Below are 24931 nucleotides of genomic sequence, written 5' to 3' on the forward strand. Positions count from 1 at the left end.
GAAGAGGCAGGGGAGTGTTGACCTTTTCCATTTGTTTTTGTTCTTTTTCCCCACAAATCTGGGATGCTGGAAAGGGAGGTTGTCTCTTTCTGGCATCTTTGGCATGTATATGTGCTTTTTTTTCTGTGAGAGTGTGTGTGTGTGTGTGTCAAAGTGGGGGGGGGGGAGCTGGAGGGGTTTTGAGGGAGGGGAGTGGAACAAAATACTGGCGCTGAGCCCAAACCTGAAACACATGCCAATTTATGCCTCGTGCTAGTGGTAATGAAGGGCTCCGTTCAGGACACGCGGGACACTAATTAAGGGGCTTCAAAGGCAGCTTTCTGCAGAGCGCTCTCTGAAGGGGGGCTGGGGGAGGAAGGAACACAAGAAGGGGGTGTTCTTCACTCAATGGAAGGCTTCTAGCTGGGGAAGGCACTTTTCTTTTTTCACTGTCTCCCATGGCAACTTCTGCCCAGGAGAGCTGAGGAGGTGCAAGCATCTGGCACCTCCAGGCCAGCCCTCCACAGCCAGCAAGCAAAGCAGTCCCTGGTGTTGTGTTCCCAGAGGGAATGGGGCACAGCATGCTGAAAAAAATGAAATGCAAAGAAAGACATAGATGGAACTGAAAAGGGAGAAAAAAAGGAACTGGAAGGGAATAGATTTGGTGTCTCTGGTTGGCGGTGGTAGCATCCATAGGAACAAGAGTTGTCTTTATTCTCCAGGGATGCTCAGGGACCTGGATCACCGCAGGACACACCATGGCTGAGTCATGTCAGCCATTTTCCCTGTGGTTACTTCTCATCACAAGCAGGATGGTGCAAAATGTTTAAATAGGACAATGGGAAGGGCAGAAAATGGCCCTTCAGTGTATCAGTCTGGGCACAGGTCTCTGGGCTTAGCTGGGCACCAAAGACAAACCAGCTTTATACTCAAAGAGCTCTAGCTCACTTTCAGAAGCTTCACGGACCTCTGTCCTACAATCTCTAGGTACCATAGACTCACTTATAGCTTCTATGTTACTGTGTTGGAAAGAGGGAGACAAACCAGGGACTAAGCAACATGACTCAGCCATGCCCACCATCAAGAAGTCTTGGCCTAGCTCTCCACTCCCTACCTGGAGCCTTAACCACAAGCCTGCCCACCCTCCCTCCATGAGAGTAAGCATGAAACAGCAACTCTGGTGGAAAACAGGCCTGTGCTAAGATTGATTAAACGGGGACAGAGTGTGGGAGGAAAGAGAAGAATAAATTGGCAGAGAGAGCAACAGAGAGCTGGTGAGAGACGGCAAGAAAGAATGAGTGAGAAGGAGAAAAGAGAATGGAGGGCTATGTATGGATTATATTCACTGAGCTGTGTATCAAGCATGGAATGTGAGGGAAAGAAAAGAGAGGTGATATTAGCACATGAGAAAGAGTAAGAACTGAGAAGAGACGCACAGAGAACAGCAGAAGAACTCAGCTTGAGAGATGAACAGCATTTCGTTGGTCTTGCACAGCACCATGCTTTGATCATCACTCATTCCTTTAGGGAGTAGCACAAGTACTGCCTTGACCTGATCCACTGGGAGCTGCCTCCTCTGTGCTGAGCTGTCTCAGCACGTAAGGGCTCACCTGGACACAGCTGTTTGGGACTCAGGACCAGTCTTGCCCCAGCGAGCCATGGGTACATGATATTTAGCTGAGATGTAGCAGAAGGCTAGTCCTTCAGTGCTCCTCCACAATTGTCCAGACCTGTAGTTTATCTGACCTTCCTGTCTTCTCCTGTTCACTATCCTCCCATGCACCAACCAACACTTAAGTGCTTATTCCAAATGACCTGCTCCATGTCTACAGTGTTCAGTGTCACCCGGCCAAAAGCACAGCTGCCAGCAGCCTGGAGCAGAAGAGCAGAGCTGTGCCAACCCCTGGAGACAAGAAGGGAGGAGGCTCCAGAGAAATACCTGTGTTGCGGCTGGCAGTGATGTGACTCTGGCCAGCAAATGCCCATAGCAAAAGCAGCAGTGTGGAATGGATCTGAATATCAGTTCTTGGGCAGAAGAGTTTGTATGAATATCCAGTTCCCTCTACTTGCCTCATGTGGCCCAGCTGTGAGTCTTACTGCCCAGCCCAAGAGACTTCTGAGACTCTCAGATTTCTAAGCATACAAAGTCAAAAGTGTTTGGATGCAGAAAAAGATGTGGTGGTGGAATTGGCCCAAGGACAGGTCTTTGCAGCTGCCTGAGTTGGAGAACATCCTGGGGTCTGCTGAGATCTGCTAAGGGATCAGCCTTCTGGAGGTACAGACATAGTCTCAGGTGAAATTGACAGATACAGCTTAAGAGGGGCTTAGCCCCATCACTGCCTTGTCTCGTGTGAATGCAACAGTCATGGCATAGTTCAGAAAGGTCCTGGGAACTCATGTGCCTGGCCTCCTTCCATCCCGCAGACCATCAAACGCTTTCTATCAGGTACCAACATCTGCTGAACCTTTAGTAAGAAAGCCTCAAAAAGACTAATTCAAACAGGGAGACAGGGCTGATCACCAACCTCTTCTGACCATGGGTTGAAATAACAGCAAGAATTTTCAGGTTCACAGGAAGACAGCAGCCTTAGTTTCCATGGAGAGCGGAAACAAGGACACCCTCCGGGCTCCCCTTTCCTCTCCCATTTCTTCCTTCTCCCCAACCCCCCAACCCTTCCTCCCCTGTACATTCCAAATTGGATGCCACACCGAGAGAAGATAAACACGCAACTAGTGAATCACTCTTATTAAGTTTAAACTTATTACTATTAAAAAAAAGAGAGAGAGAGAGAGAGAAATCGAAAGGGTGGGAGAGAGAATCAAAGCTGGGATTACAGGCTTAGCAAGCATGAGTGCATATTCAGCCTACACTGTTCTCTTTGTGGCTCTGTCACACCGGTAGACTGCTAAGAGAGTTATACCATTACTAACATGACAGCATTGTCCTACCCAGCCTGGATTAGAAATCCCAGTGGCTGCATGGAGGGGAAAAGTCCCTTGGCAGTGGAAGGCACTTGGCCTTACAATGCCTTCCACTCACAGCATGCCGGCCAGGCAGGAGAGATATTCAATTATCAGCCATGCTCTACCTTTTCCTAGGCCAGCTTTCTCCTTTTGTCTGATGGCTTTCTCCCTGGCCAGTGATGCTTGATAAGTCTGTCACGCAAGAGGAACTCAAGATGGTCCAGGCAATTCCTGAATCAGGCAGGCTTCTCATGGCTGCCCCCCTCCTCCTTCTCCTCAGCAGTACACGATCTTCTCCAAGTGCCGGCAGGATGCTCAGTCAGCAGGCGGTGAATATCTCCTGCATGAACACAGGATCTCTAACAACTGCCTGGAAAACAGGATAACCTCCTTCCCTGCTGGGCTGGGAGCATTGGCCAGTTGTGATTCTCTCATGCTTCTCTGGTCTAAAATCATCCTACCACCACATAGAATCATAGAATCATTAAAGTTGGAAAAGACCACCAAGATGATCCAGTCCAACCATCCACCTACCACCAATGCTGCCCAATAACCATGGCCCTCAGTGCCACATCTATGCAGTTCTGGAACAACTCCAAGGGCAGTGTCTCCACCACCTCCCTGTGCCAGTGCCTCATGATCAAGACTAATTGCTTTCACTTCTTAATCAGGACTTCACCAGTTTTTAAACACATTAAGGGTGTGTGTTACTCTAATGCAGTTTCCAAACATCTCCTCTGCTTCAGTTAGCCCCACTATAAGCACCACCCAAACCATCAGGTCACCAGCCACACTCTCATCCACTGATCATACTCCACAAGATGCCTCTGTGACCCATCACTGGGACAGTGTCGTTGTGGTGTGTCTCTGAGCTGGCCCAGGCTGACAACAAAAGGCAGGTCACAGCAATAAAGGATGCAGAAAGAGGAAAGTTGTCTGGGGAACATGTTTTCTCATGGCCCTGACAGCATCTTTGCTATGTGGCCACTGAGCACTTGGGAGACCAGCTTGGTAGCACAGAGAGAAAATGAAATGGACGCTGTGCAAATTGGCTGTGTCAGCCTCTGGATCTCCAGAGAGGGAGGGAGGAGCAGGACTTGGAGCTGGAAAAGCAGTGAGCTGAGAGGAGGAGAGAATTGGGTATGCAGTGCCTGGAGGGTGAGGGTCAGGACCAAGAGTAGCAGAAGGAGCTGCCTAGGACAGCTGCTCTCCCAGATGGTTTCCAGTCTGCAGCCTTCAGATCTTGCCTCAGCTCCAGCCCTGTGGCTGGTGCTCATGGTCACATCTCCCCACAACCCTGTTCCGAAGCCAGTAAAGGCACTGGTGGGGCTGGCTCTGTACCATTGTGTTTCACTGTACCCCAGTGTTAGTTCTGTCCCAACCCAGAGAATTGAGGGAATAAGCACATTTTTCATTCCCAAAGCTGCCCCAGGGCTAGGCTACAACATTTTATGGCCCAATTCTTAGCCTATTTGCATTTTATATTTTTATTTCAACTGCTGTTTGTTTCCAGGCATTTGGGATGCCTAATGATTTTCAAAGCACTGTTTATTTTAATCCCTCTAATTTATTAATACATTGGTTGGCCTCGAAGTGCTTGTGAAAGAAGACTAAGGAAGTTGTACCCAGTGCTTTAAATAAAGCATCGAACTGTCATATGATCACTTCAAAGCAACAACAAGCAGCTCACTTTGTTGGTTACATTATGATACAGCCTCATGGGTCCTCTAGCACAGCGGTTGTTTTCCTCATGCATGTCACCCTGCAACAAAACCAAACTCACCAACTCCAAGGACAAAGCAAAAATAGTAGTGTCCAAAGGCATCTCCCCATGAAAAATCTGCCCCTGCTCATCCTTTCATGTGTTGTTAGGACATAACGTGCCACCATGGTGCAGATCCTACAAATCATGCTGGCATCCACATGGATTTGCAGGCAACATCATAATCATAGAATCATAGAATCACTTGAGTTGGAAGGGACCCTAAAAGAACATCTGGTCCAACTCCCCTGCAATGAACAGGACACCCACAGCTCTATCAGGGTGCTTGGAGCCCCTCCAGGCTGACCTTGGATGTTTCCAGGGACGGGGCAGCCACCACCTCTCTGGGCAATCTGTTCCAGTGCCTCACCACCCCTACAATAAAAAATTTCTTCCTTATAACCAATTTAAATCTCCCCTTTTTTGCTGAAGGCGCTCTTGGCCTCAGCCCTCCACTCAGCTCTCTTCAACTGAAGGTATAGTTCCACACACAGGATGTACCCTGGAACACTAGGAACACTGTTACTAGGAACACTGCTAATCATGTGAGCAAGAGGACTTTGAATCTCTGCTAGTCAGTCTCAATAGGAAGATGGGAGGTCTACTCAATTGAAAGCCCTCAGGTAACTTTTCCTGCGGTGGCAGAGCTTACTGCATTTGTACATCTTGTGCTGAAGGGCTGGGGTGATTCTACAAACAGCTCTGTGAATGCTGCAATGAAGTTGCTTCTGGTTGTCACGATGAGTTAGTTGTGCTAGATGTCCTCCAGAAGCAGTGTTCTGCCTGGGAATATAAAGGGCCTGCTGTCTGTGGGGCAGGGAGGGAGGAGGACAAAGACTGCCTTCCTGTTACAGCAGCCGGGAATGAAGGCACCTGCACTCACATTCTCCTTGTGCTGGTGGAAGACAGACAGAAAGTGAGGTGCCTCAAGAAGGACAGAGATGGCATAGAAACTCTCTTACCCCAGGTGCAGGAAGGACAAAAAGGGTTTTATAGTGCTGGTTGTAGAGTCATTTCTGGAGCATCTCCCTTATCGAGACACGCAGCTTATGTCACAGCCAATACATGCTGCACAGAAGTGTGTCTCAAGCTGGCTGTGTACCCATCCAGAGGTAGGAGCCTGTGAGCCCAGCAGCTCAGATGCGGTGTGTCTACAGGACAAATACACCTGTGGCAGGGCCAGGTCAGGTACCTTCCTGGGACTGGCTAACAGACTTACTTGCTTCCCCGCTAAAGAAGATGCCAGTAATTCCAGGGATAGCTCTAGTTCTTGCCCTGACATCACTGATGATATATCACTGCTCATTGCTTTGTCCCTGATCACTATACATTAACATTTTTCCTTCTAAATCATAGAATCATAGAATCTTTAAGTTTCGAAAAGGCCTCTAAGGTCATCTGGTCCAACCATTCACCTACCACCAATATTGTCCACTAAACCATGTCCATAAGTACCACATCTACATGTTTCTTGGGCACAAATCCTGCACTATATTTCAAAGAATCCTTATTCTTTCCACGCTTCACCTCCCAGCTGACAAATGGGAGCTCCCATGCCCAGCAAAAGGGCTGTCTGTCACAATGCCCACTGCTGCCTTGCAGGGTGCCAGCCTGTCAGCAGAGCATGCCTGCCCTCTCTGACTCTTGTGCTCACACCACATGCTGACATACAGCAGGGACCCCTGGGAGGCACCAAGACTGCTCACCCTTCTTCTGTCCCTCCTTTGTTTCTCCTACCTCCTCCTCCTCTGAGGACTCCCTGTAGGCATCAACCCACACACTAAGAGGGACAACAGTGACATCCAGCTTGCCCTGTCAGTGGCACAAAATGTGTGGCACCAGTGTTTTGAGGGCACTGTCAACCACTTCGGCAGTCCTTCCTTCCCTCCCCAGAGCCCTGAAGCCATCCAGCAGCCACCCGTGCTGTGTAGGAAGAGGAAGGATGGCATGAACCCTAGCTCTGTACTGTGTGCTGTGGACAGTATGTCAACTTCACCTTGCTAAGCCAGGGTAACTCTGCCTTTGGCGTGCTGGGAGAGGTGGTGCTTGCAGATGCTTAGGTGATGAAGTCCAAAAGAGAGAGGATGTCCTGCTGCCTGCAATATCAAAGGACATCTCACTGTCAGGGCTTGTGTCCTTTCTTTCCATCCATGCCTGTTCCTGCTCAGCTCCCTACCCTGGTGAGGCACCTGGTCTTTCTCCTGCCTATCTCCCTAGGGGCAAAGAGCACTCTACTTTAGCAAATCCTCAACTCCCAGCTCCCCTGGGCTTGGAGGAGATAAAGATCTTTGAATCAGGATTTGAACTGACTCCTCAGCTTGAAGATGTCTCACTTAAGGAGAAAGTCAGTGTAAATTAACCCTGATCTCTGCTCTCAACAAAATGCACGAAGTGATGAGAAATAACAAGAGGGGCAGCAGACAAACCATCTCTCAGAACTGCCCTGAGAAGAGCACAACAAGCTCATGTTCTTAAGACCAAAACCTTTCTCATTCTCCCTGTTGATCTCTTTGCATCTTCTATTGCCTCTACAGTCCCTCAGCAAAAAGTACAGCCTTGGCAAACTAGCCTCAGAAGGAAGCCCAAGAAAGTCCAGGCCCTTGAAGATCCCACCTTTCTTACCTAAGTGCACAGACAGGAGCCATCTGGCCCCAGGAGTCTCTCTCCACCAATGACATACATCGAGGTCTTGGTAAAAAGAGGAGAACCTGAAAAACATATGGTGATGCCTTCCCATGTTACTCTCCCAGCCTGTGACAAGTTGAAGCCTGAGGATTTCCTGAGCTGGATGTGGTCTGAATTTACTAAGCCTCAACATTCTTTTTTTCTGCATTCTTGCTTAGCTTCTACTCTAACCGCACTCTGGTTGTGCATTTTAGCTTCATACTGAGGTGCATTTCTGATGGAAAGAAATGGGATAGAGAAAAACCAAAACAGTCCTTGCTGTGTAGTGGGTCTGTGTATGCAGGGAGGAGGCTGTGTGATCCTCATCCACACTCCTCCACACAAACGAAAGGTGATGAACACACTGGGAAAGGCAGTAGCACTTGGGTTGGACATATGTGTCCAACCAAAATGGGGAGTCCATCACTGCATTCACTCGCATTCAATGTGTCTGTACAGGACAGCTGGTGCAAACATCCCGCTGTGAGAGTTTATGTGAGAAGTGACTCATAGGACACGTCCCAAGCTGTGAGCATGTGAGCCAACACCACAGGTTGTACACTGTGTGCTGTATGATGGCCAGTGGGACCGTCCTCTAGGGAACCTTCCATCCAAACCAGTTGACAGCTGCTCTCCTGAGTTTCCTGGACACCAATAATGTTTTCCCTTTTCTAATCTCCCTGATGTAAATCCATTCACAATGAGTGCCTAGAGACTTTTAATTCCATCGGCATTAAACTCACTAAAACCTCTATTACCAAAAGCTTTTAGGATTTTCCCCAGAATCTACAAGTCAGGTTTGTAACATGACAGAACTCCACCTCTCTGGGGTGTCTGAGAAATTAATTTGTTCTTTCTAAATGCCAGGATCGCTGACCAGACATTCAAGGCATTCCCATTCCCGTTGGTAAGCTCCAGTTGCTGATCTGACATGGCCATTCCCAGGTGCTCAGCTGTCTTCTGAAGCATCAGTAACAGTGTGAGATGAGCTCCCGCCTTGTAAGAGTAAAGAGGAGATCATCTGCCATAGCAGAGCAGCACCAGCGTTTCACAGATGTTGTATTAAGAGCAGAGACGTCTCCTGCGGTGGTCCCTCGCTGCAAAAGGACAGTGAGTGCATCACAGCATGGATGTTCACCAGTGCTGTAACAAGTGAGGACGTAATGGGGTTTCATTTCAGAGCTGCACGCTGCTCAGCACTGTAAAAGCACAAGGATTATCCAGCTACACCTCAGCAGAGAATATGGCTGGGTGCCAAGGTGAGTGGAAGGTGGTGGAGTGGGGCAGACAGCTGTGAGTCAGTGAGTGAGGTTTCTAAGTGCTATAATACTCTGGAGATGATGTGTTTATCGCTTGGCCCTGGAGGTTCATCGGTTGAAGTAACAGAGCAGAGAGATGCAATCATCTCCTGATCCCAGAGGTCTTCTTAGGTGCTGTAATAGGGTCATGGTGATCAAGCAGTCTCTCAAGCCTTGGGGTTGCTGGCACGCAGTAGAGGTGACGTCAGCGTCTCTCAGCCCCCGCAGCCCTGAGCTCCCGGATTCCAGAAGTGCTGAAGATGTTGCTTCGACCCCAGAGGTTCACCCGGGCTGGGATGATGTCAGCATTTAAATGCTGCCAGAGTTCCCTCTGGCAGTGCAAAAGATTTTATCCCTATGGAAAGGTGTGACAGTGACCCCAGATTTCTCAGCACGGGGATGTGTGCCTGGCTGCCCTCACTCTATCCGCATCAGCTGCAGTGGGTGTAGCTCTGAGCTATCCACCAAAAAAAAATTCACAGCTCTAAGAATACAAGAGAGCTCAGGGATCCAGCCAAGAGTGGCACACAAAGATGATCCTCAGTGTTTATTTTCCTGGCTTAAAAACATTTCCCTGTGCAAGGAGTCACTCTGCTCACATCTCGTGGGCTGCCCAGGAAGGAAACGTAGTAATGAGGAGCCTGCTACACACATAGAACTAGAAATCAAACTGCATAGGCTCAAGCTAGCCAAGCAGTGAATGGCTTATCCTGTCACTGCACTTAGATTCATAGAAACATTAAGGTTGGAAAAGATCTCTAAGATCACTTGGTCCAACCAGCAGCCCATCCCCATCATGCCCACTGACCACGTCCCTCAGTGCCAGATCCGCACGGTTCTGGAACACCTCCAGGGACGGTGACTGCACCACCTCCCTGGGCAGCCTGTTCTCTTTTAGAGAATAAATTTTCCTTGATATCTGACCTGAACCTCCCCTGGTGCTCGGCTCAGGCAGGATGTGAAAGCACAGGCAGTTTCCCAGTAATGACTGGGAACTTTCCAGCTGAGGTCTGTGACCTCGGGCAACTACAAGGACTGATGTAGTTGCTGAATTTTGTGTGTGCATGTTGTTTGGTTTTCAACTGAGTTTAAGTTCACAGGATGAAAACTCCACTTTACTACTGACTTTGACAGGATTATACCAGTTTAGGTGAGGAAATAATGTGACTCCATTCTTCCCTGACCTTGTGAATGATCCCAAACACAAGTGATGCTTGGAAGAGTCAGAACACGAGAAGAAGACCTCTCCTCTCATTCTGAAGGAAACCATACCAGAACAGAGACATCTATACTGAGTTTTGTGGATGTCATCACTAGATTTTTTGGTCAAAAAGGTGGAAAAACTCAGAGCAGACAAGTGTAAGACAATGCACTCCTATCTTCATTTTCCCATTGGCTGCTAGGAATTACAGGACAATATAGGCTCTGAAGGCTCAGGCTGCAAAATTGGGCTTGTCCTTTATTAAAGCCCATTTGTGTATTCTTGCTCTCTTCAAAAATACACCCAAAAGAACACTATGAACCCTGCTAAATTCCTGTCTCTGACATTGTCTCATGACATAGTGCTCCAAAGACTAACTATATGAATCACAACCCTATGCATTTTGATTTCACTGTGCCCTCCCTCACTCCTGTGTGATCAGGATACGCACAATTCTCAGTTTTATTTTGCCAACAAAGACTTCCACTCTGCTACCTAAATCTTTGCCTTCTCCATCTCTTCACTTGGGAATCTCCGTAGACTTTCTATGAGAAATCCTGAACTACTTAACTCTTCAGCATCTCCTCAGAAGCAGGCTGACCCCAGCTCAGCATACCGCAGGTGTACCAAGAGTCTCATAACTCTTCCAGAGCACTTTCTACCCACCACCTCCATAGCCAACAGCTGCCTTGCTTGTTCAAGGATGAGAGAACACAGAGCAGAGCATTTACCCATGCTGGTATGCTTCATTCAGGACCTTTCAGCATGTCTAAAGGACTGCGAGGCTGCCCTGCAATGCCCGTTGCTTTTAATGTATCAACACTGTGTTTTGATCACCAGAGAGCAGAACGTTTGTTTTAACAGAGTCCTCTTTCTTCAGTGTTATCCACAACCCCTTCTGGCCTCATCTAATGTAATGATTTTGTCTTGTGTGCAAATTTTTGTACAGCGTCTCTTTCCTCCCACCTTTCCACATCATTAAGCAATACATTAAATCACACGGGATTTGGAAGAAAACCTGGAGGCCACATTAACCTCTTGCCATGGTGAAACTTGGCTTTTTAATCCCCTCATTCTTCCAGTCTCTTACTCACTTTTTTTGATCTATGTCAATATTTTGTCTCTCACTGACTACTTAGCTTCTTTAGTAGCTCTTGTGTAGGATCTTTCAAAAGCCTTTTGGAAGTCTAAATACATTATATCAATTGGTTCTCCTTTATCCACTGCTTTATTGACACATTCAAAGAGTTGTAAGAGATTAGCAAGATGCGGTTTTCCTCTGCTGAACCCGCGCTGGTTAGGCCCTATCAGACCGCAATCTTCCAGATGTCTTCAGCGTTGCTTTTTAATTATAATTCCCACCAGTTTCCCAGATACAGATGCAAAGCTTACTGATCTTTAATTCCCCAGATCATTGCTGGAGCCTTTTTTTAAATATAGGTACAACATTTGGTCTTTTGCAATTCCCCGAATCAGTAGCTTTTTCTTCTTTTTTTTTCCACAAGAGATTGCATATTTTTGTTAGCAGCTCAATCACTTAAGCTCCTTCCAAACTCTCAGATTTAACCATCTGGACTTGATAACTTATTGTTCAGGGAAGGGGAGGGGGGAGGTTTTGTGGGAGGTTTTTTTTTTTGTTGTTATTTTTTTTCTTTTAGGATTGGCTTTGTCCCAGCACCCATTATTCTGCCAGCATAGTTTCCAGCAGCTCCTTATCTAAGCAGATACGGAAGAATCTCACAAACACTGCTGGTAGGGACGACTGATATAAGAGAAATCATAAGAGAATTCAGCTACCCAGCAACATCCTAAAAATGGAGATACTGAGTCACTTTAAACACAGAAGGTGACTGGAATTGATCACTGTGAGTTTTCTTGGATAACTTCCACCCTGTTCTGACCGACCAGGCTAGTTTTGCTCATTTGTTTGGGTCTCTTGCTAAATAGTGATTTCCACCTTGACCCCAGAAGATTCAGGGCAGAAGCAGAGCTAGCTTTATTATATACAGCCCATGGTGCAACAAAAAGAAAGCAACCTCGGTGCTGGGGGATGCGTGAACCTGGGAGAAGATGAAACTCAGAGAGGATGAAAAGAAGTAAATCAGAAGGTGAGCAGAACAATGCAGGGCTGTTAGCTCCATTGATTGCCTTTCAACTGTGATTCAGCCCCAAGACATGAAATGCAATGGGAAATGCTGGGGAACTCAAATAAGTAGCTCCATTATATGTGTGTTTCTCCCTTTGTGCCAGGCTGGTTCTCGGTAACTGTCTCCATGCTAGATGGCTTTAGAACAAGGGAGTTCAGCTCAGGGCATAGCCTGATGGCCCTGATGCACCGCTGACTTCAGGCCATATGACCCATTGGTCCCACAACACACAAACAGGGAGGAAGCTCATAATAAGCAAAAAGCGGCTAGGTGGTTGTGTCCCAGATACATCACAATGAGCATGTGCCCAGCTGCAGGCACATTTTCACACATTCACCTGCATCACAGTCTGCAAACCAACACCAGCAGTGAAGCTTCTGAAAGCCTTCTGCAAACTGCCACATTCTCATCACAAATCATTGCAAATAGCAGTAGGAAATCAGTCTACACCCACTGTCAACCCTAACTAATGGACACATAGAATCATAGAATGGGTTGAGTTGAAAAGGATCACTGAGCCCCAACCCTCTGCCATGAGCAGGGCTGCCACCCACCAGTTCAGGCTGCCCAGGGTCCCATCCAACCTGGCCTTGAACACCTCCAGGGATGGGGCATACTCAGATGTATTTTGCAAAAGAGGAAGAGCAGCTCCTATAAATTCTTCCTTTTATTTGCTGCTGTTCATTTCTCAAGAAAGATATTAATGGGGCAATTGCAGAGCAAAGTCAGCCTCCTGCAGCTGGCTGAATTCACTCCTTGCAGCCACTGCCCATGTGAGGTAATGTGTCCATAAATATTTCTCAGAAGCAGCCTGAAGTCATATTGCACGCTCGCATGTATCCTAGGGAGGCTGTGGACCCCTCCAAAGCTCCACTAGCTCCTGGTCAGAGCAGGGCCAATCCCATCCATGCCCTCAGGGATAAGGAAGGGGAGGAAGAGGTCACCTCCCACCACCCTACACCAAGCCTTTCTGCAGGAGGAGGCATGGAGGCAGTATGCATCCCACCCAGCTACTCCACCTTGCAAGGCTGAGTTCCTGTCACATACATGCACCATGGCACTGTCCGCATCCACTCAGCTGTGTCTGAGCTGCAGGGTGATGGAGCTAGGGGTGCCTGGGCTGTCCCCCCGCCTGTCATAGCCTGTACCAGGGTCCCCTTGACTCCTGTGACACCCAAGCCATGGCAGCTCGGGGAGGCCCAGCCAAGAGGCCCACCCTCTGCTGATGAATCCCCACTCTGTTTCCACAGTGACGAGCCACAAGCTCCCTTTCTCCTCCCAAACAAACGGAGGCTTGAGTGCATCACAACCTCGGCCCTGGCACATGGCACCCAGTCATTATAGATTCTCCTCCAGCTTCCATCCCCACACGATGGTCAGCACACAGCCAGGCCAGCAAGGAGCCCACAGGCTGCACATCTCTGTTCCCACAGCATCCCTCTCTGCAGTCCAAAGCAGCCCACTCCACTTAATGGTAGAGGAAACCAAGGCATAGCACGGTGACCTCCCTGGGCAGCAAGGCACCACTCAACAGAACTTCAAGAGAGCCAGGCCACCAGGCAGAGGATGTGCTTGTCTCTCTAGGGTCTCCCTGAACCCAGTGTGGGGCTAGGAGAGGAGGAGTTAGAGAGCTGGTCTTCTGCCCCACTGCCCAGCTCTCTCCAAGGCACTAGGGAGAAAAGGAGAGTAGAAGTTCCTGGGGTGAGATGAAGATTGCTCCCTGCTTAAACTGCAGTTCAACTCCCTTTCAAATCAGCTTGCTGGACAGGTGGACTGAACCAGGCTGGCTGCAGCATGCAATTGCATCTGTCAAATTTGTCAGCGCGCACACAGTCTTGAACACGTGCAAGATGTAAAAGGACAAACAACACCGGAGCCAGCATCAAACTAAAGCGGTGCAGACAGATAACACCTACTGCAACATAAACCTTGCCAGCAGAGAGTTAAGCCAACATTGTTTTCTAAACAGATCTGAACCGGTGGAGTGAGTTCATATTGGATCAGCATTTTCCACCATGTAGCTGCAGCAGTTTTGACCTGACACCAAACTCCCTAGAGCTGGATTTATTGTCTTGTCCACCCTGAATCTATGCCAAAGTCATGCCCAGAATGTGCTGAGGAATTTAACCAATGCCAAAAAGGCTCCACCTGGGAGGAGCTTGCTTTCTGTAAACTCCCCAATAACAACACTAAATGTGACTGTGCGGTCACACTCCTCACCAGTCCCCAGCCATGAGTGACACATCAGTAGCACCACAGTCCCTCCGTCACCTGCAACACATGGGCACTCACGCACACTCAGACTGGCGGGCATGAATCATGGGGGAAAAGATCTCTTGGTGGTGTTGTCAGCTGGCAGCGACATCCAGGAGCATCAGCCCAGCAGATCTTCTGTACCATGTGCTCCAAGGGAGAAAAGGATGCTGCTGAAGAGGGGACAGGCAGCACAGAGGGACCCCAGAAGAGGATCAGACAGAGATAAGTGGTTGTGGAGGGTGTGGAGTGGCCATAAAGGGGATGCTGGCAAAAAGCATCGTGAGGAGCGGCTGAAGGAGCTGGAATTGTTCAGCCTAGAGAAGAGGAGGCTCAGGGGAGACCTTATTGCTCTCTATAACATCCTGATAGGAGGTTGTAGTGAGCTGGGGGTCGGCCTCTTCTCTCATGTCATTAGTGATAGGACCAGAGGGAATGGTTTTAAGCTGCACCAGGGGAGACTCAGGCTGGACATTAGGAAGTATTACTTCTCGGAAAGGGTAGTCAGGCATTGGAATGCACTGCCCAGGGAGGTGGTGGAGTCACCGACCATGGGAGTGTTCAAGAAACGTTTGGATGTTGTGTTGATGAATATGATTTAGCCTGGAAGTATTGGTAATGGTTGGACTAGATGATCTTCTAGGTCTTTTCCAACCTTGATAATTCTGTGATTTTGTGATTCTGTGATCTGACTCCAAAAAATGAGGATCATCTGTGCAGACCCTGAAATTACAGACTGCCAGGTATGAACCCCCAAACCTCCCCTCCCAAAGCCACTCACAGGGCCTGCCCAGGCACAGGGAGAAACAGCTGCTCCTCACTCCATTCCATTCCTCACGCTACAGCACAAAAATAGAGTATGGAAGTAGCACAGCTGATCATCCTGTCTTCCCCAGTGGGAAAGGGCACTGAAGGCACCGCAGGCAGTGGGGGCCTGGGCTTTGCACCCCAAATTGGGTCAGGTTGGGCACAAGTCCCCTCTGCTGCCTGTGCATGGCAAGTGGCATTCTTGGCTTATGAAACATATGGGCTTCAGCAGGAAAGCCCCCCTTGCTGCTGGACAGAAGCACCAGGGGATAGCAGATAAGCAGGCACAAGCATCCAAAAACAGCACCTAGCTGAACCAGGTACCAGAGAAGGGATCAAGCTGGAAATTGGAGGTCAGCACTCTCCTCAGTTAATGGGAATGCCCAAAATATCAGTGAGGCAAAGCAGGAGAGGTAAACCTTGCCTGCCCCACAGCCGACAATGTGATGCCCACTCCTGCTCTGCTGCAGGATGCAGCCCTGAGGGGACCCAGGCTGTGCTGGGTCAGAGTAGCTACCTCCTCCTCCATCACTCTGCAGCATCGTCCTGGCTGCCCCTTCTCCCCCAAAACCAGGATCTGGGAGGAAAAATGCCACAGGGAAAGGGGCAGGCATTTGTGTGCAAAGGCAGAATGGCAAAGGAGGGGACTGTGCAGAACAACCCCGCTGCGTTTCCACCTGCAAGCCTGTAAGCCTGACCACCCCACAGAAAGAGGCTGGAAGGGAGAAGCCCTGTGCTGCTGGGGTTTCAGGATGGATGGAGAAGCCCCCGCCTCTCCCCTCCCTCGCACCTCTGGGGAAGAAGCAGGAGGGAGATGTGGGCGGCCGTGCCAGGGCTTGCTTACCTCACGGTGCCAGGGGGAACGTGGTTGCTTGGGGGGTAAATCCACAGCTCTGCTCTCCCAGCGCTGGCAAGGGCCTCTTTGCAGTCACATCGAGGAGTGGCCTGTGGGTAGGTGCTCCAGCTCACCGCTCAATCGAAGCTGCCATGGATTCATTGCGAGAGACTTTGCTTTCTGCGAGGAGAGGAGAAGAGGGAGGAAAAAAAAATAAAAAACCACCAGCTTAAGACTTGGAGGCTAGATTCACTTCTTTCTTAGGTTTCCAATGGCAACTGAATATACCACAGATGAAGATCCAGTGTGTGTGTGTGTGCGCGCGCGAATGTGCGTGTGTGGGAGGGACGGAGTGATGCACAGCTGCTGAGTCCACAGGCAGCGTGGGGTGCGAGCGAGCCGGGGTGGATCAGCTTCGCTGGAACAGGCAGCTGGACATGGGCAGCTGAGCAGACAGACAGACAGATGGAAAGGGATTTGAAGGATGGAGAGAGGGCAGCCTGCATCCTCAAGGACCGAGAGGTCCCACGGGGTACAAAAAGGAGACAGCATCTGGGTGCAGAGCAAAGCGCCTGGATGATGATCAGACAGACACACAGTCTCTAGCCCCATGTGCCCCCACCACACTTAGTCTGCTGCACACACGCTCATGTCACACTTCTCACACCTTGCTGTGTCACTTTGCACAGACCCCCAACAACTCAGCCCCTCCGGAGGGAAAGCTGCTGGCTTCCCCTCCTGTGCTGAGGCTGCACAGCCACGTTGCACGCCTATGTGATATTTCAGACATATATCTCTCAGCCACATCAGCTACACCCAGCTGTACCACCGCTCACGAGCACTCAGCAAAGGCGTTTCTGTACGGCCCAGTGAACACTGACCCTTGCACAAATGCATGCTGAATACCTGCACAGACGTAACCCACACAAACACCTGACTGCTTACTCATGATTTTCAGCGCACATGAACACATCACTTGATAGACCCACCTCTGTATCTACCAGCAGGAACAGTGCCAAATACACACACACACACATATTTATATCAGCGCAAGCAGTACACCAGTATATCACCACACATACATCAATAAGAAAACAAAAGCCCATAAAACACCCCGACACATTTAGGAATATATAAGTCAAGCAAGCACCACTGGCTGCATCTCACACACACAAATATACTATGCTTACAAATTGCCTGCAGCACACAAACCGATAGCATCAGACACTGTTACCTACCTAACTCAGCCCACACAGTGGCATACCATCCTTCTGGATCCTAACCGCTAGCCCCAGCATCATCAAACACCAGCCATATTCTGTCACATGGAAAACACAAATACTCGTCAACATCCAGCACAGGCAGGCAAACACAGACTACACATGAAACACAGACAGCCAGCATTACTCACCCCAAAAACCAAATAAATACAATATCCTTGAAAGTTAGGAATCTAGAAATCACTCTGGAGACCACTTCAATGTTCTGTTCACCTGCACACATGCACACCAATGGCACATCGACTGTCCTTATCTCCCAGCTCTTCATTTCTTTTGCAGTTCCTCTAGTTCTACCCATTCATTCCCCATTCATTCCATCACCTCTCAGCAAAGCCCACATATCTGTCCACTGACACGGGCTGCAGCTCCTGGGGACAAAGTCACTGGAGCAGAAATCCAGCATTTCTGCTGGATAACAGCATCCATGCTCATCTGCTGGATAACAGCATCCATGATCATCTCTCCTCTTTTCCTCCTTGCTACTGATGTGCATAAATTGCGTGCAAAGAAGACTGCAAGATCCCACCAGCCCTGAGTGTTCTGAAATTGGGTGACAGTGCCATTAGGGGACAGAAATGCAAAACTTCAGTGTAGTGAAAGTGTACATGAACTCCTATGGGATGGAGAGACCTGGCCAGCTCCCTCAGGACCTCCTGCAACCAGGAGCAAGTCATTCCAGAGTGCTGCCTATCTACTCACATACGCTTTCCACCTTCCACAGCCCTTCACAAAGTGTCCCCCAGCCTCCTCGCCACCACATATAAAGGTACCTTTCCCAACATTACTCAGTGCTCACCACTGCCCAAACCTCCTTCCAGAGCCTTCCTACCTTCCTGAGCATGCACCACACACACCGTCATGCAGCAGCATTAAAAAAACAGGGAAGTTCCCAGCACCACCTCAACCCATCCAACTGCTCCCTCTTGCTCTCTCAGTTTGGGTGTTAGGAGGAAGAATTTCTTCTCAGAAGGAGCAGTGCTGCAGTGGCACAGGCTGCCCAGGGAGGTGGTGCAGTCACCATCCCTGGAGGTGTTCCAGAGCCGTGTGGATGTGGCACTCAGGACAAGGTCAGTGGGCATGGTGGGGGTGGGCTGGTGGTTGGGCTAGATCATCACAGAGGTCTTTTCCAACCTTAATGATTCTCTGATTCTGTGATTCCATGATTCTACCACTGCCATCATTCTCTTTTCAGAAGTGCTTGCAAAGGAGCACAAATTTTCTCTCCATCATCTCAACTTGGTCCATGCTCCCAGGCAATTTCAGCCTGCTAGCAACAACGTTTCCTCTCCGTTGTGCTCGACTATTACCTGCACGCCTCTGCCCACAAACATCAATTGTGCATTACAGGAAATGAATAATGCAGGCTGAAAGGGGACAAGTGAGAGCCTGTTGGGCCTCAGCAAGGCACATGTACAGAGCAGAGCAGAGAGGAGGTTGCTTCATTTTATCAAAGCTAACAGACCTTTCTGAACCTGGAAAAGCCACAACAGCCTTAAGTGCTACTTGGGTTAAAGCGCTGTCATGAGGGCAATTTAAAGAGGGCTCTGGACTCAGGGTTTCTAATACGAGCTGAGAGGTGACACAAAGGCGTTATGTGTTGGTAGGCAAGGAGCATCTTCATTGCTGAGATACTTAGCACCGAACTAAGCAGCCAAAGAGAGCTGTCAGTTGAAAGGGAAACCAGCATCCTAAACTGACCTCCAAACCATCTGCTCCTGTGCTTCAGGGGCATGGAAGAAGCACCATGACTGGCTAAACAAACAACAGAGAGAGAGAGCAAGGTGAACAGGAGCAAGAGGTATGTATATGTATGTTTGCATGTGTATACTTGCATGGCATTCATTTCATTCATCTCTGAGGATGTGTTTTGCTATGGTCTGATTTTGGGTGGTTCTGTGTGGAGCCAAGAGTTGGACTCAGCAATCCTTATGGGTCCCTTCCAACTCAGGATGTTCCATGGCTCTGTGATCTTCACATGCCTGATTTATGCTGGCAAGCAAGGAGACCAGAAAGATGCAAAAATGTGCATCTGTCACTGTGGCCATGAGTGACTCTATACACATGGGACCATGCTGAAGGGGGACAAGGGGTGCAACCTGCTGCCATGTGTATACATGGGTGTGCAGGGTTCATTGGGAGCAACATATCCTCTGAATGTCTGTGCCTGTGTGTGGGGGACTGTTTCCTATGGGCAGCACCTATGTGCTCACCAGTGTGTACTTTCACAGCCTGAACATCCCAGCAGATGCAATGCTATGAGTACACACAAAGCTATGCTAAGTGCGTATACCTCGTTACCCCTTGGCACATTCACTTTTCTGGAGAAGGCATCCCTCTCTGGGTGGAAGAGCCCATCTGCCTCCCTCACTATCTCTCCTCTGGGTAACTGCTTCTCCTTTCTTGCCTTCCCTCAATTCGCCTCCCTCACAGCAGCAGTCTGCCCTGGGAACTGACTCCCATGCAGCAATACACAGCAAGTGTATTCCTTATAGTTCCTTCCTTATAGTTCCTTCCTTATAGTTCCCCAGTATCTTCTCATATCAAGAGCCAGAAGAAAAAGAAAACCTTGCTCAGCAATCTGAACTATATTTATTCCCTTTGGTGTTCTTGTTACCCCTTGCTAGCCCTCAGGATCTGCATCACAAACCTCCACCCAAACTCTCAACTTCCACTGCAAACCAGACTTGAGATCCCTGGCCATCCAGAGCTGATATAGCACAAGTAGGACAGCTCAAGGTAACAGAGTTAGTAGACAGCAGACATTGTATCCAAGAGTATAATAAAGAATTCTGACTGGCTTCCTATTCCCCAGCCAGTATCACCCACAACTGGGTTTAATGGGTACCGAGTAGCATCCTGGCCAGGATCTAAAGCATGGAAACTGCCCACCAAAGGATTTCTTGGGTCATTGGCCCTTTAATAAGAAGCCCCAAAGCTATTTCTTTGCTCCCTTAACCAGTTCTTCAAATCACTACCTTCCTCCCAAGTACCTTACCCTGAGCTCTGTATATTTTTCCCAGAGCTGATCTAAATTACTCCCCAAATTGAACTGCAAGCAGTCAGCCTCCATTTCTGGCTTTGACTTTGCCTTGTGTCCCAGTCTGCTCCTGTTCCCTCTGGAGAAATAAACTAGCACACAGGAACCAGATGTGAAAAACTAACCACCTTTCCCAGCAGCTTCATGGGCTCCCAGTAAGCCCTGGTTCCATCCAAGCCCAGGACCTTTTCACCACTGGAAATCACTACCAGAAAATCAAAAATAAAAGAACACTTTCTCTTAATATTCAAGTGCGCATCAAAACCAGTCCCAGCAGCCAGCCAGGGCTCCCCATGAGCAGCAACATCAGCATATTTGCTCCTCTCTCAGCCTGAAACTACTCCATCACCCCAAGGTCATTATCCCCAGCTCAGTCCCTTTCTCTTTCCTCCTCACCTTCTCTCCCTTTCCCCACGAGCAGCTCCTGCCCTGCGGCATCCCTGCTTGAAGGTCCCTGCTGAGCGCGCAGAGCAAGCCCCTGATTACCATTCAAGCTGGGTACTCATTAAGCAGAAATGCCCCTCCAGGAGATCCATTAGCAGTCCATAAGGTTAACTTAATCCAGCCAGTCTTGTGTGGTCTCTGCCCAAATTCCCAATTGCATTAACAATCCTGAGTCTTAATTAGCATGTGAGGCAGAGGTGGCATTATTAATGGAGATAATACTAAGCATTAAGAATAAACAGGCCAGGGTGGCTCTCCCCCACATTGTGTGCAAATTCTCTTCTGAGCAGGAACTGCATGAGTATTCCCCATGGGCAGTGCACATGGGCTGGGGTGTCCTCAACCAACAAAGAGCCCAAGGACACACAGCCAGAATGGCAGAGGACTGCAGAGAGGAAATGGGGTCTTCTTCTCCCCAAAGGGACCCATCAGCTGCTGGAGAGAAGAATGGCAAGGGGAATGCTTGATTTACATTGTTGTATGTGCGCACATAGGATAATGCAAGGGGCATTGCCCTTGAATGGAACAGGCAAGGAGATTGCCTAGTAGTCATTGGGTCATTAGAGTGTAGCTGATGCAGTTCCTGGCTGTAGATGAGGAAGTCCACATCCTCTCTCACTCCAGGCAAAAGCCACCTGTTTCCCAAAGAGGAGATGCCTCACCTGACAGGAGAGTATGGCAAGGGCCACAAGCATGTTGGAGTTGCATGGTGAGTCATGGAGATGTGCAAGGAGAGGTTACACATAGTATGTCTGCCCTTCCACATACCTACCACCATGATGCTCTCTGCTAGAACTTGCACTCACGAAAATATAAAACAAAAAGGGGAGAAGAAGGCAAGCCAAAGAGTAACATCCTTCTTGGCCATGGCTTGCAAAAGTTGAATGCCCATAAGGCAGCCACCCACTGAGCATGATGCAGTGTCTGCATGCCATGACCCTATAGCACTCATTAAGCAGCAAAGAATGGTTCTGCAGTCTCAAGCTGCTCAGGCCCATGCTCAGCATCCATCTAGCTGCCTCCACCCACCCAGAGGCACAGTGGGCAGCAGGCAACAACAGAGGCCCTGAGCAGAGCCCAGCTCTCTGAGTTCCCAGCACAGCAAGCTCTGGCTCCCTCAGGCCCACCAGCCAGCCCCTGCCAAATCCATTTGTCCAATCTTGTGCTTTCTACTAATCCTGTTGAGCCATCCTCTAAGTTGCTCTCAGGCAGAGATAAAAAATGCAGTTGATGCCTTAAGATGCTTCCCCCGACCTTGCTCAATTCAAGATAAAGGGCTTTGATTTAAAAAATTACAGTGGGGGTCTGTCATTTATCCATCCTATGGATTAAAGGAAGGCAAACAGAGGCACGAGGTGCAGCTGGTGTTAAGTGAGGAGACACAGAAGAAAAGAAAGGTTACCTCAGCATGGGGAAGCAGTCAAAAGAAAGGAGAGGATGGAAAATTAAGAGAGTAGACAGAAAAATACCTTCTCCCTCATCATCTCCACTACTGATTACTAGTATAAGAGCCTTACATGTACCTGGTGTGTTGCAACATGTTCCTCTGCTTTCCTTCATCTACTCAGAATAGTAGTTTTCCTCTCTAGAAGATGCCTAAATGGCTATGGAAATGTACCTTCTTTCTCTGTGCCCTGTAAATTCATTAGGCTGTTTTACCTTTCACCCTCTCACAGACTCTACAGAGACTTTTTTTTGTCCCTATCACAAGCCCATTTCCTCCCTCTGAACTTATTTTGTTTGAAGAATGTTCACAAAATGGCTGGTGTTTCATTTTCATCCATCTTATCCACATTAGCTGGCTGAGGGTCTTGGCTAACCAGTAAATACAAGAAAATCTTAACATCAGCAAGGGTTTTGTCTGTTTCTCACTCTGCTTCAGAAAAATCTAATCCTCATCTGGGAGTTCACACTTGGGCATCTTTCAAGTGGATCAATTTCTCCCTGTGCTATGCTTGGGTCTAAGATCCTTCTCATACATAGTCTATGCCCTTTTATTCTCTTCTCCCACTCTGCTGCACTGCACATCACACCAGTATGTCCAACCTATATTTTCCCAAGTAACTTGTATCTACAGACTAAACCACCACTGCCCTGTCTTGTCTTAGTGGTGTAGGGCACCTTCAGATGGTTCAGACTCCTTTTCCAGCTTCTCCTCTTCTCACATCTTGTCCTTTAGCTGATACAAAAGCTTGACCTGAGGCTGCTCGTCCCTGTGACATCATATCAAAACTTTGCTAGCAATGCCCCGTAGCTTTCTGCCACTATAAAGTTGCTCTGCTGTGGCCAAGGGAGAAGCAGAAAGAAGAAAGGTGAAGGAGTACTGGAAAAGAGATGATAGAGGCTACAGTATGAGAGAAGTCTATAAAATCCACATGGGAAGGGTGAAGGGAACACGTGTCAACTGTCCCTTCCCATCCAAGAAATAAGGGTCATGAAATTAAGCCAGAAATCAACAGATTCAAGACAAACAAAAGGAGCTGCTTCATAATATAATGCCTTTTGTTAAACTTCCAAACTTCCTGCTGTACGTTTCTGTGGATGCTAAAATTCTACTTCAAAAAGTAGTTGAACAAATCCACAGAGGAAAAATATCCATACAGATCTCAGAGCTGCACAGCCTTCTAAGACAAGATCCCTCAGCCACACATCATTGGAGGCTAAAAGGGTGTTCAGAGAAAGTGTTCCTATGCAGTTGTCCTGTCCTTTCATTCTTACTTTTGGGAATCCTCTCTTTGCCAGTTCAATATCTCCAACAGAAATATTGGACTGGAACAATCTTTGGCCTGGCTCAGCAAGGTTCTTTCCATATCCCTGTGGCTTTCAGATGTCTTGAGCAAATAGGAGGTATAAGCATCATTTTGGGACCTTAACTGTTATTGGAAATGGATGCACGAGAGACCAAACAACAGACCTCATTCCAACAAGAGATTTTCCCCCTTTGCCTGGAAGCAGATCTGAGGTCTTAATATCAACCAGTCATCCCAGTACAGATCCTTGCTGGGCTTAACATTTGTTCTTGGATGCTAGTCCCCTCAATGAATTGTTTCAAACTTTGTAAGACCAAATTCCCTTTCCCTGTTGATAAACACAGAGTCCTTTCAGTAGACCATCTGTAACAAGGCCAACCCCCTCCTTGAATTCCCTTCCATTTTCCTGACCTGTCTGTCACACAATTCATGGCAGCCTCTCCACGCTAATCCTTTTATTATGATCTGACTCAATTTTCCTGGCCTGTGACTGCAATGGGGGAAAAAAAGAGGAGGAGTGTTAATCCTTCTGACCTTGTTGTCCCAATTTTGGGCCATCTGTGACTAGGGAGTCAGAAGAGAGAAGAATGATCCTCCCAACCCCACTGTCCCTATGCCAAATCATCTTTGTCCAGAAAGAGGCATCTACTCACTGTGAAAAGTTCAGCTTGTATTCTCCTAGAAAGCACCCCAGGCACTTCCTACACGACTGCTTTCTAGGCAGTCCCTCCAACCAGAAGGGATGGGAATAAGAAGCCAATAGTGTTGTCCAACTCCATCAGACTCTGTTTACTCACTCCTCCCATATCACTTCTTTGCTCCCTCAACAACAGTGTCTGCAGGTTCTCTCCAGAGATGAGACATGGAATCAGTAAAAAGCAAATGGTGACCAAACATCTCTCTTTTTTTTCCTGACAGTCCCACATATGAAAAAAAGGTCTTGCAGGTCACTTCGCCTTCACCACTGGCCAAGTCTGTCTTGCTCCCCTCTATCCCCTTTCACCACCATACATTTTCTTGCTGTAGGCAGTTGCATCTCCCTAAACCTGACAGATTATCTCAAGGTTGACTGGGGTACTCACATCTGGAAGCTTTCTCCTGTCCTCCAGGCATTTGCCCCTTTGCTCAGCCTCATCCCTTACCTCTCTGCCCATCCTTTGCCACCTCTAACAATCTTTTCCTTTTCTTGATGTTTACAGTCCACAAATACTTGTAAACTTAGCCAAGCTCTACCTATTTAGTTCTTTTAATCTCTCTTTATAAGACCCTCCAGCCCTTTCATCATTTTGTTGCTCTTCACTGAATTTGCTCCAACTGATCACTCTCCTTCAGCTACACTAGCACTCCAGTCTGAATGCCAAGTTCTCCAGACTGGTTTCACTAAAGCCTTGGAAATGATATTAATTAGGCCTACCTCATGCTTTGGGGCTCAATGTTGCTGAATGTATTTGAGTACACAGGTGTCTGCTCATACAAGAGGACAGGACTGATAAAGCCTAGCAGAGGTAAA

General features: G+C 48.3%; 1 protein-coding gene across 7 annotated transcripts in view; it reads right to left on the bottom strand.

The window, feature by feature from the left end:
• The window catches only part of ELFN2 (extracellular leucine rich repeat and fibronectin type III domain containing 2), a 54591-nt gene that overhangs the window by 24029 nt on the left and 5631 nt on the right, over positions 1-24931 (bottom strand). For 4 of the 7 annotated variants that reach the window (XM_085539753.1, XM_085539756.1, XM_085539742.1 and 1 more), the window contains one exon: positions 15920-16090. The gene's annotated coding sequence lies outside the window, so the exon portion shown is untranslated. Of the gene's footprint in view, positions 1-3068; positions 3284-15919; positions 16091-16198; positions 16242-17148; positions 17255-24931 lie in introns of those variants that run through there. The other 3 variants (XM_085539777.1, XM_085539763.1, XM_085539770.1) reach the window with 3 other exon arrangements.

Source organism: Coturnix japonica, chromosome 1, assembly GCF_054131305.1.
Source record: "Coturnix japonica strain WE chromosome 1, WE-NBRP24, whole genome shotgun sequence".
Lineage (NCBI taxonomy): Eukaryota > Metazoa > Chordata > Aves > Galliformes > Phasianidae > Coturnix > Coturnix japonica.